Genomic DNA, 8,735 nt, shown 5'->3' on the forward strand with positions numbered 1-8,735 from the left:
CCTTCACTGTATGTACCCCACTCTGCTTAGCTCATTGTATGTTCCCCAGCCTGCCCTCCATTCATTTTATGTCCCTCACTTGACCCCTTCACTGTATATTCCCATAGACTGCCCCTCCTTCGCAGTATGTACCCCATTCACTGCATGCCCCCTACTCTGCCCCCATTCACTCTATGTCCCCCAGCTTGCCTCCCTCCTCTGAATGTCCATCGCCCTGCTTCCATTCACTGCATGTCCCCCCAGCCTGACCCTCCTTCACTGTATGTACGACATACTGCCTCCCTTCACTGTATATTCCCCTGCAGGAGACAGATGCTTGGGCTCCCGCTGCCGCCCTCCTCCACTCCACATATTATGGGAGCAAGCTTCCCCTCTGCTGCTCCCCCCCACGTCAGCCGCCCACTGGAGGCTGCGGGCCGCTTGAAGTGACATCAAGGGCCGCAATTGGCCCCCGGGCCGGACTTTGGACATGCCTGCCATAGCCTTATGGCTTGTCCAGGTGATCATTAGCAAACTGCAGACAGGATCCTTGCAATCCTGCCATGCACACCATTGGTGTTTGGTGTCCTCCAGATGGTGGAATATATGAGTAAGGCCTTCAGTTGCTTAGAGGTTACTCTTTGGTTTCTTTGTGACCTTAAAAACTATTAGATGACTTGGTCTTGGCATGATTTTTGTTGGTTGACCTCTTCTGGTCAGGAATCTCCTCCATTTCTACAAAATCTTTTTGACTGTTGATCGGTGGAGTCCTTTTCCAGCCTGATGAGCATCGAGAACCCTTCTTCTGAGGTCCTCAGAAACCTCCTTTTTTCGTGGCATGATACACTTCCACCAACATGTGTCGTGAGCATCAGACTTTGGTAGATCCCTGTTCTTTTCAAAAGACAGGTTGTCCACTCCCGGCTGATTGTCATCCCATAGATCGAGAATACTGGAGTCTAATTTCAGCATCACGCTGTCTGCTAAGCCTGAAGGTTCACATACGTTCGCCAATCACAGGAACGTGATACTTGATCATTTTCCTCAACAAAATATTGGTCTCATTTGTATGATTTGGTCTCTTTATCCCTTTATCTACCTTTGGGACTTGAAAATCGGAGGAAGGGTTCACAGACTTTCAAAAACATTTTTTCAAAAACTGCTGTAAATAACATTGAACATTAGGGTGGGCACTTCCTTTATCAAACTTCGGGGCCGATTCAGACCCATTTGCATTTGTACAGTTCTGAATTCGACCCCTTCCCCAATGTCCAAGATCTGTGCATGCCCAAACCACGGGAGCGAGTGGCTTTGGGCGAATTTCACTCTGACTGGCCCGTTCGCTCAAAGAGGGGAGGGAAGGGGGGGAGGGGGGGAATGTGCAGCGTATTATGGTTGTCCCCGTAAAAAAGCTGGACATTCCACATCAGATGCAGGCGTGGCGATGCCGGCTTGGGGCGGGGGGGCTGACGTCACATGACATCAGCGCCCGTTACAAATTCGGCGATCTGCGGGTGTAATAAAAGTCAATCTAGATGGACTTTTATTAGGGAGAGGGTGAACAATCATTCGATGGCTGAGGCCGGCGCTGACGTCATAGACCCTCCCTGAATACGCCTGGACGCCTCTGCATTCTTCCCGTCACTCCCAGAAAATGTCCGGTTACCGCCCCCCCCCCCCCCCCAGCTTCCTGTCAGTCAGCTTGCAAGTGGCAAAAAAAGATGCTGGATCCGTACGCATGGCGCAGACGATGGTTTATTGCCCAGCCTGTGAAATCGCAGCCGTGCAATATGGTCTGAATAACCCCCTAAGCCTTCAGGGTGATAAAGTGGAGAGAAAGATGAAGTAACAGTCAATCAGCTCCTAACTGCCATGTAACAAGCTACATATGAAAAATGAGGAGCTGGTTGGTACTTTATTTCTCTCCACTTTATTTCTCTCCAGGGTACCACAGTATCTTACAGTTCTGTTTACTAAGCCCAAGAGAGAGAGAGAGAGAGAGAGAGAGAGAGAGAGAGAGAGAGAGAGACACACACACACACACACACACACACACACAAAGCGGAGAGAGATAAAGTAGCAACACACTAGCTCATAACTGTCATTTTTCTAACACAGCCTGTAGCATGGCAGTTATGAGCTAATTGTCACATGCTTTATCTCCCTCTAAGGCTTAGTAAATATACATAGCTCCAGTGCTGTGAACAAGCAATTACAGTATAATCTCTGTGTCATATAATCTCCCCACAAAACCAAACTGTATTTCTCACAGGAAAGTGTCAACTAAATATAATAGGGCAAACTTATTTGACTGTCTTTTGTTTAAAGTGCATACACACTGAGCGATTTTCACCCTTCTGAGCGATCTTCCCCGGGGTGGACGACTCTCCATAGCAGGACTCTATGCAAGACTATCCACTCTCCTTGCTCACCTGCTGGTAATACCAGGGGCCTTTTGAGCCGAAAGCAGCTCAGACGTGTAAGCTGAGTGGCTTTCAGCTCAAAGTCGTCCAGTGTGTGTGGTATGTGCCTTCACACAAATATATAGGCATATTGTTAGTGAAATTACATTACATATAATTGCTGCAGGGCCATATTCTCTAAGCTTCAAAAGTGATAAAATAGAGAGTGATGAACAGCCAGCCAATCAGCTCCTACCTGACATTTTTCAAACACAGTCTGTGACATGGCAGGTAGGAGCTGATTGGCTGGCTGTTTATCACTCTCCATTTTATCACTTTTGAAGCTTAGTGCATCTGGCCCTCAGTCTCTTAAGATAAAGGGCCTAATTAGTAGTAGTAATAGTTTGCGTATACTCGCAGTAAACTTACCGCTTAACTGCCAGTCTCTGTACCATGCTTGCCTACCCTCCCAGAATGGCTGGGAGGATCCCGCAAATCAGGTCCCTCCCCCGGGAAGGTGGGTAAGTCTCCCGCATTGCCCCACAGTCCCAGCACCCCCCTTACCCGCTGCATCAAATGTCCGATTTTCGCGGGTGCACGGGAGGGGGCGGGGCTAAAATGAAGTGAAGGCGTCATTTAAGCCCCTTCTCCCAATCCACAGACCCGCAAATTGCTGCGGATGACTGTCATGGGGACGGGGCTTGATGATGTCAGCCTCATCCCGCCCCCTGAGAAGTAGCCTCGTTCTGCCCCCTTTCACTTTTCTCTGGGCTTCTCCCGGAGAGGAGTGTACAGAAGTAGGAGGGTATGCTCATGTCAATGACTCTATGTACTTGGTGATCAAGTAGGGAACAGGCATATTTCGGCTTTTAGATAAGCATTCCCAGTACAAAACACTGTTGATATGACCATTTGGAGGTGTGGCCTAGCGACAAGGGGGCATGGCTTACACATCACATCACTCCCACAAGGCCACGCCCCATTTTTGGCGCTGTGGTGGCATGGCCAGTGGCTCTGAGAGTTGCTGACCATACACTCAGCCCTCTGTCTCCAGTAATATGTGCTGTGCGCATGTGTACAGCATCTATTCACCGATGTACTGGGTAGGGTGGGCTCCCCACCGCAGGACACTGCCGGCCTCTGGTGGGACGTGGGACTGTCTCCAAAAAAACAGGGAGGTTCCAAAAAATCAGGACAGTTGGGATTCTTGGGCTGAAAAAAAGTTGTTCAAAAGTCTATTACTATCCCAAACCAATGGTGCAATGTATCACTTATTAGTGTCAGTTCCTGAAATCCGAACTTCTTTACAATCAATATTTTTTACTAATGATCACAAAGCTCTTTGCAGGATAAAATGTCATCAGTATAAGAACTGGTATTTTGTGTTTACCAGTCTTTTTTTTAATGTACTTTATATTTGTAATCCTGTTCAGAACTTTATTCTCTGTTCAGACCCTTGCATTCTTAAATTCACCACTAGAGTGCGCTAGAACCCCACAAACTGCACTGTGCTGTGTGAAAGCTATATGTATAGGGTTCTTCATTTGATATTTGCAAAAAATAAATGACCTGCTGTGAAGAAAATAACATTTTTGTTGCACTTGTTTGATACCTAGATGACATAGTGAAAGGTATACAAAGTATTCAAGGGAATGACAGAGAAATGATCTTCAGCAAAATCCATTACAGTATCAATAAACTGCGCAGCTATGACTAAATCATTGACTAAAATTAGATGAAAATGTTCGTCAAAATCCACTGACTAAAACTTGACTAAGACCAAATTTAAAATTTTACTAAAATGTGACATTTAATTTCGTAAAGTTTTAGGAAAAAGAAAAAAAATAAATAGAAAATCCCTGGCAAAATGAACACTGGTGCAGTCAGGAGTCCCTGTCTGGTTGCTGGCTGTGTACTGTCTCCGGGGTTCCTGCTACCACCTGTAGGATTAATGCCGCTGCTTCCTCCACCAGTGTCCGCCTGTAGCAGCTGATCGTTAATGACGGGCGCACTGTAGCATACATGTCAAACCTAACTGGTGTACAGGGGGGTACAGTGGTGGGACTCTGGGGATGGGTCCGGCGGCAGCGGGAAGAGTTCCGCCCAGCAGGGGTCTGGTAGCAGAGATAGGAGCCAGGCAAGGGGGGGACTCCAGTGGCGGCAGTGACTGGAGCCGACTGCTAATCACCTAGGTGCCATGCGGGGATGGATGGACTGCAGCGGTCGTCGGCAGGGGTTACCGGAGCTGCCGCTAAACACCCTGGTGCCAGGCGGGGGGGGGGGGGGGGGGCTGCAGCGGCCGTCGGCAGTTGCTGGAGCTCCCACAAAACACCTATGGGGCCTGGCAGGGGTGGGGGGTGGTGTTTGACTACAGCGGCAGCAGTCACCGTAGCCGACCACTCCTCATCTCCGTACCCGGCGTGGGTGTGTGTCTCCAGCAGCGGCAGATAATCAGCGTTGTCAGTGTGGACGGGACCGGCGGCCCTACACGCGCAGCTGCACAGCACATCCACACAGCAGCGCTGTCAGTATGTATGACAGCCGTTCGGTCCCACTAGTTGGCGGCCAGACAAGAGGTAGGGCAGATTCGGAGAACTCGCACAGAAGGCCCTGCTCACCGCCTGCTATGCTGGCGATGTTCTGAGCGAGTGCTCTGAATTAACCAGCGGGTCTGTTATTAATCGCGGGGCTGCTGGGACACGCAATACTCTGCCATTTTATGAGCGATTCATTTAAAATATGTAAAATCGCTCAGAAAATGGCTTCATATCGTCCTGTGTGTGGGGCCCTTTAGGGGACAGCTGATGCCCTTGTTGGCGTTCCCAACAATGGAATTAGTTGCTGAGGCACAAGTGGCACTGCACCTTTCTATTGTTCATATATTTCTTAAACCCATTTATTATTTTTACCATGTAAAATAAGTTCAAACTAACACAGGTTTTCAATTACAATGCTTTTACGTAAAGACAGCTTAATCACATATATTGCCGATGCAGACTTAACACAAGAAATAACAGGTTATAACAGCGATTAATGAATACTTCTACAACAAACTCTAATGACAACAGGTACAGGACAATGGCACAGTAGCCAGCAAATATCTCATACATAAGTAACAACACCTCCATCCCACCACATGTAATGGTAGGCGGAACGATCTCCACCTCCACCACAGCTCTGCACAGAGTTCCAACAGAGAAGCCTGTCCCAGCTGAATCCTTTTCTAGCACGGTGTATGTGATGTCATGCCATCAGGTGTATGTGATGTCATGCCGTCAGCAACACTGTAGTGAAGAAGATCCACTAAGAGGAACAGGCTCTGGGCATGCTAACGACAAGGTGAGAAGAAGCTGGATAGACACAGAGAAGAGGGACCCTGCTGGAGGGACACATGGCATGGAGATGCTGGGGGAACATGGGTGATGAGAGGCTGGGGTGACAGAGACAGATATGTGTATAAGGTGACAGAGACAGATATGTGCTAGTACACAAGTACCCAATTATGTATATAGGGGCACTACTGTGGCTATTATGTGTAAGGGGCACTATTACTTTGGACATTTTTTGAAAGGGGTACTACTTCTGTGTATAAGCTGCACTACTACTTTTAGCATTTTGTGTAAGGGGCACAACTACTGTGGGCATTGTGTATAAGTGACACTACTGTCTGGGCGTAGCACTGTGTAATGTAACTTGAATTAGGGGCACTACTGATTAGTGTAATGTGAATAAAAGGCACTGCAATGGTACTGTAATTACATCTGAACTCTGCCCACTTCACTAAGAAGGATGGGGAGTGTGTGTGTGGAGGGGGGGGGGGGGCTACCCCAAAAGTGTGCAAGTACTGCCCTGTGACCTGGGTAGTAGTAGTACAGGTCATACAACCCTAACTATGGCCATGGTCATGGTGGTCATATCAGGAATATGATCATCCTTTCACAATACAAAAGTGTATTCTGATAAACCTGTAACATAAAGCAGAATCTTGAACCACTAATTCTAACTACAGTACAGCAGGGGTGGATAGGGCCATAGACCTTACAGGGAAGATTCCCGGGAGGCTGACGTACCTGTGAGGCCACCTGTCAGCCACGGACATTTTTCTTTGAAAGGTGTGGCCCTGCCCACAGAAGTGGCCCCGCCTTCCTTCTGTCTCCCACAAGAGCAACAATTGCCTGTTACCTGGCGCTGCAAATACTCATCTAAGGCGCCTTCTGTATCCATTGTGACATCTGTTAAAGGGGCAGGAATGGGTGCTATCTGGGGGTGTAAAAAATTCTGAGGTGTTTCTGGGCTGCAATGAGGGTGGGTCAGGAGGTTTTGGGGTTTGTGTTCAATCTCAGTGGGGGGCGATGGGGTATAATTTGAGATGTGTAGTTTTGTGATTTATTACAGCAGCTTACAGGTCTGTTGGCCATTGGATTGCAAATGATATTCAAAAGCAACGGCTTCCACATAGGTGTAGTGATGTATTAATCCCGCCTATTTTGGTGTCGGTTCCGCCCAAGTATGCCAATTTCTTTTTCTATGCCATAAAAAAAACACATATTTATTTCATTAAACTAACAAAATAGATTTTTGCCTACCAACAAAAAAAAACAAAAAATTGACCTTGGAAAAACAATGAAATAAATAGTTATCCTCAGTGAGTTGGATGCACTCCACAGGGGAAATGTAAAGGCCGGTGAGTAATAAAAATTGTAGACAATTTTTGCAATGGGAACTAAGGCAGCATTTTTTTTAAAAGGCCAAATCACACTGGTTTAAAAAAATTTGCTGCTTTAAATTGTTACTTTGCTTTTTCATTCCGATTCCCCCTAAATGTCCCAAATTACACCTGTCATCATGGGATACAATTTCCAGCCTTAAAGTACTTAAGGGGTAAATGTATGAAGCTTGGAGAAGTGGTATCTATCAACCATAAAGAACGTTATGTGCAAGCAGAGCAGAGAGAGGACGGAGCGCGGAGATTGACAGCTCCAGTCCCCGGCACCCGACAGCAGCGCCCGATACCTGGCAGCCGCATCACCGCACTAGTCCACGGCACCTGGCTGCCAGGTATGCTGTCGGGAGCCGGGGACTGGAGCTGTCAATCTCCGCTCCATCCTCTCTCTGCTCTGCTCCCATGCGCTGGTGGCCACGCTGCTGCTCTTCCTCCTCCTGCCCCTTTCCACGCAGCTTCACTCTCCTCCTCCTTGTCGCGCTGACCCCCGACCCCGGGCTTCCTCTTTCTCTCCAGGGACCAGGCACTTCTCCTCTCCACGGCCAATGGCCTTGTTCCGCAAGTCCTGGTGGCCACAGGAGAGAAGGAGAGCCCAGGCCTCGCACCCAGCCTATGTACCCAGCACCTGGCCGCACTACCCAGTGTCGCCCGGGCAACAGCCAGAGCGGCAGGGAGCCAACACCTACCTGGCCACAGCAACTGACCCCCCACAGCAGCACCCCACATCAGGCAGCGACCAGTGATGGCCCCCAGCATCCAGTGGCACAGAATAGGAAGGTCTGGAAAAAGACCACCCCAGACACCAGCCCAGGGCACGTGAGTTGACCAGTGTGGCCCTATCTCCAAGGGTACCCAGAGGAACAGCATACCTCCCAACATGACCCTCTCCAGGAGGGACACAATGCTCTGTTTCTGGACTTCTCCCTTCATTAATGATTGCCATCACCTGTGTTGAAGCACCTTTCTAATCAATTAACCTGTGTGAAACAGGTGATGGCAATCATAAATGAAGAGGGAAGTCCAGGAACAGAGCAATGTGTCCCTCCTGCAGAGGGTCATGTTGGGAGGTATGAAACAGGCAGGACTAATCCCTGACCCCCATCTGTGCCATTGCTAGCAGAGGGGGGATTTTCACCCTCATTTTTTATCGCATTATTTATTGAGCAGCTTTATTCTATTTTTTAGTGCAGTGTTAACCCCGTGCAAGTCTGGGGGGTGGGGCTCGGGGGCAAAACATGCCCTTGCTCTGGGCACCGTGGAACCAAGCTACACCACTGATACCACCTCTCCAAGCTTCATACATTTACATCTAAGTAACACGACGGCGTCTCACTGTTTTTGGCCAACCACAAACACTGTGCTTCTAGCATTAGAGAAATCCCCCAGTGTTTGAACTCTCGAATCTTCAAAGTGTTTAATTGTAAACCCTTCATCACATATAGACTTTCTTAAGAATCCTTTATCATATTTGAAGGCATAATAACTATCACTACCGACTTTAAAAAAAGAAGTGTTAGTTTCCCCAAACAGTAACAAGTACCCCCCAGCTTTAAGCACAGATGAAAGATTTTTCAGATTAATGCGAAACGCGTTACTATCCTCACAAATGCCATCCAGGGCTAGGAAAGTGA

This window comes from Crinia signifera, chromosome 1, assembly GCF_055691185.1.
Source record: "Crinia signifera chromosome 1, ASM5569118v1, whole genome shotgun sequence".
Classification (NCBI taxonomy): domain Eukaryota; kingdom Metazoa; phylum Chordata; class Amphibia; order Anura; family Myobatrachidae; genus Crinia; species Crinia signifera.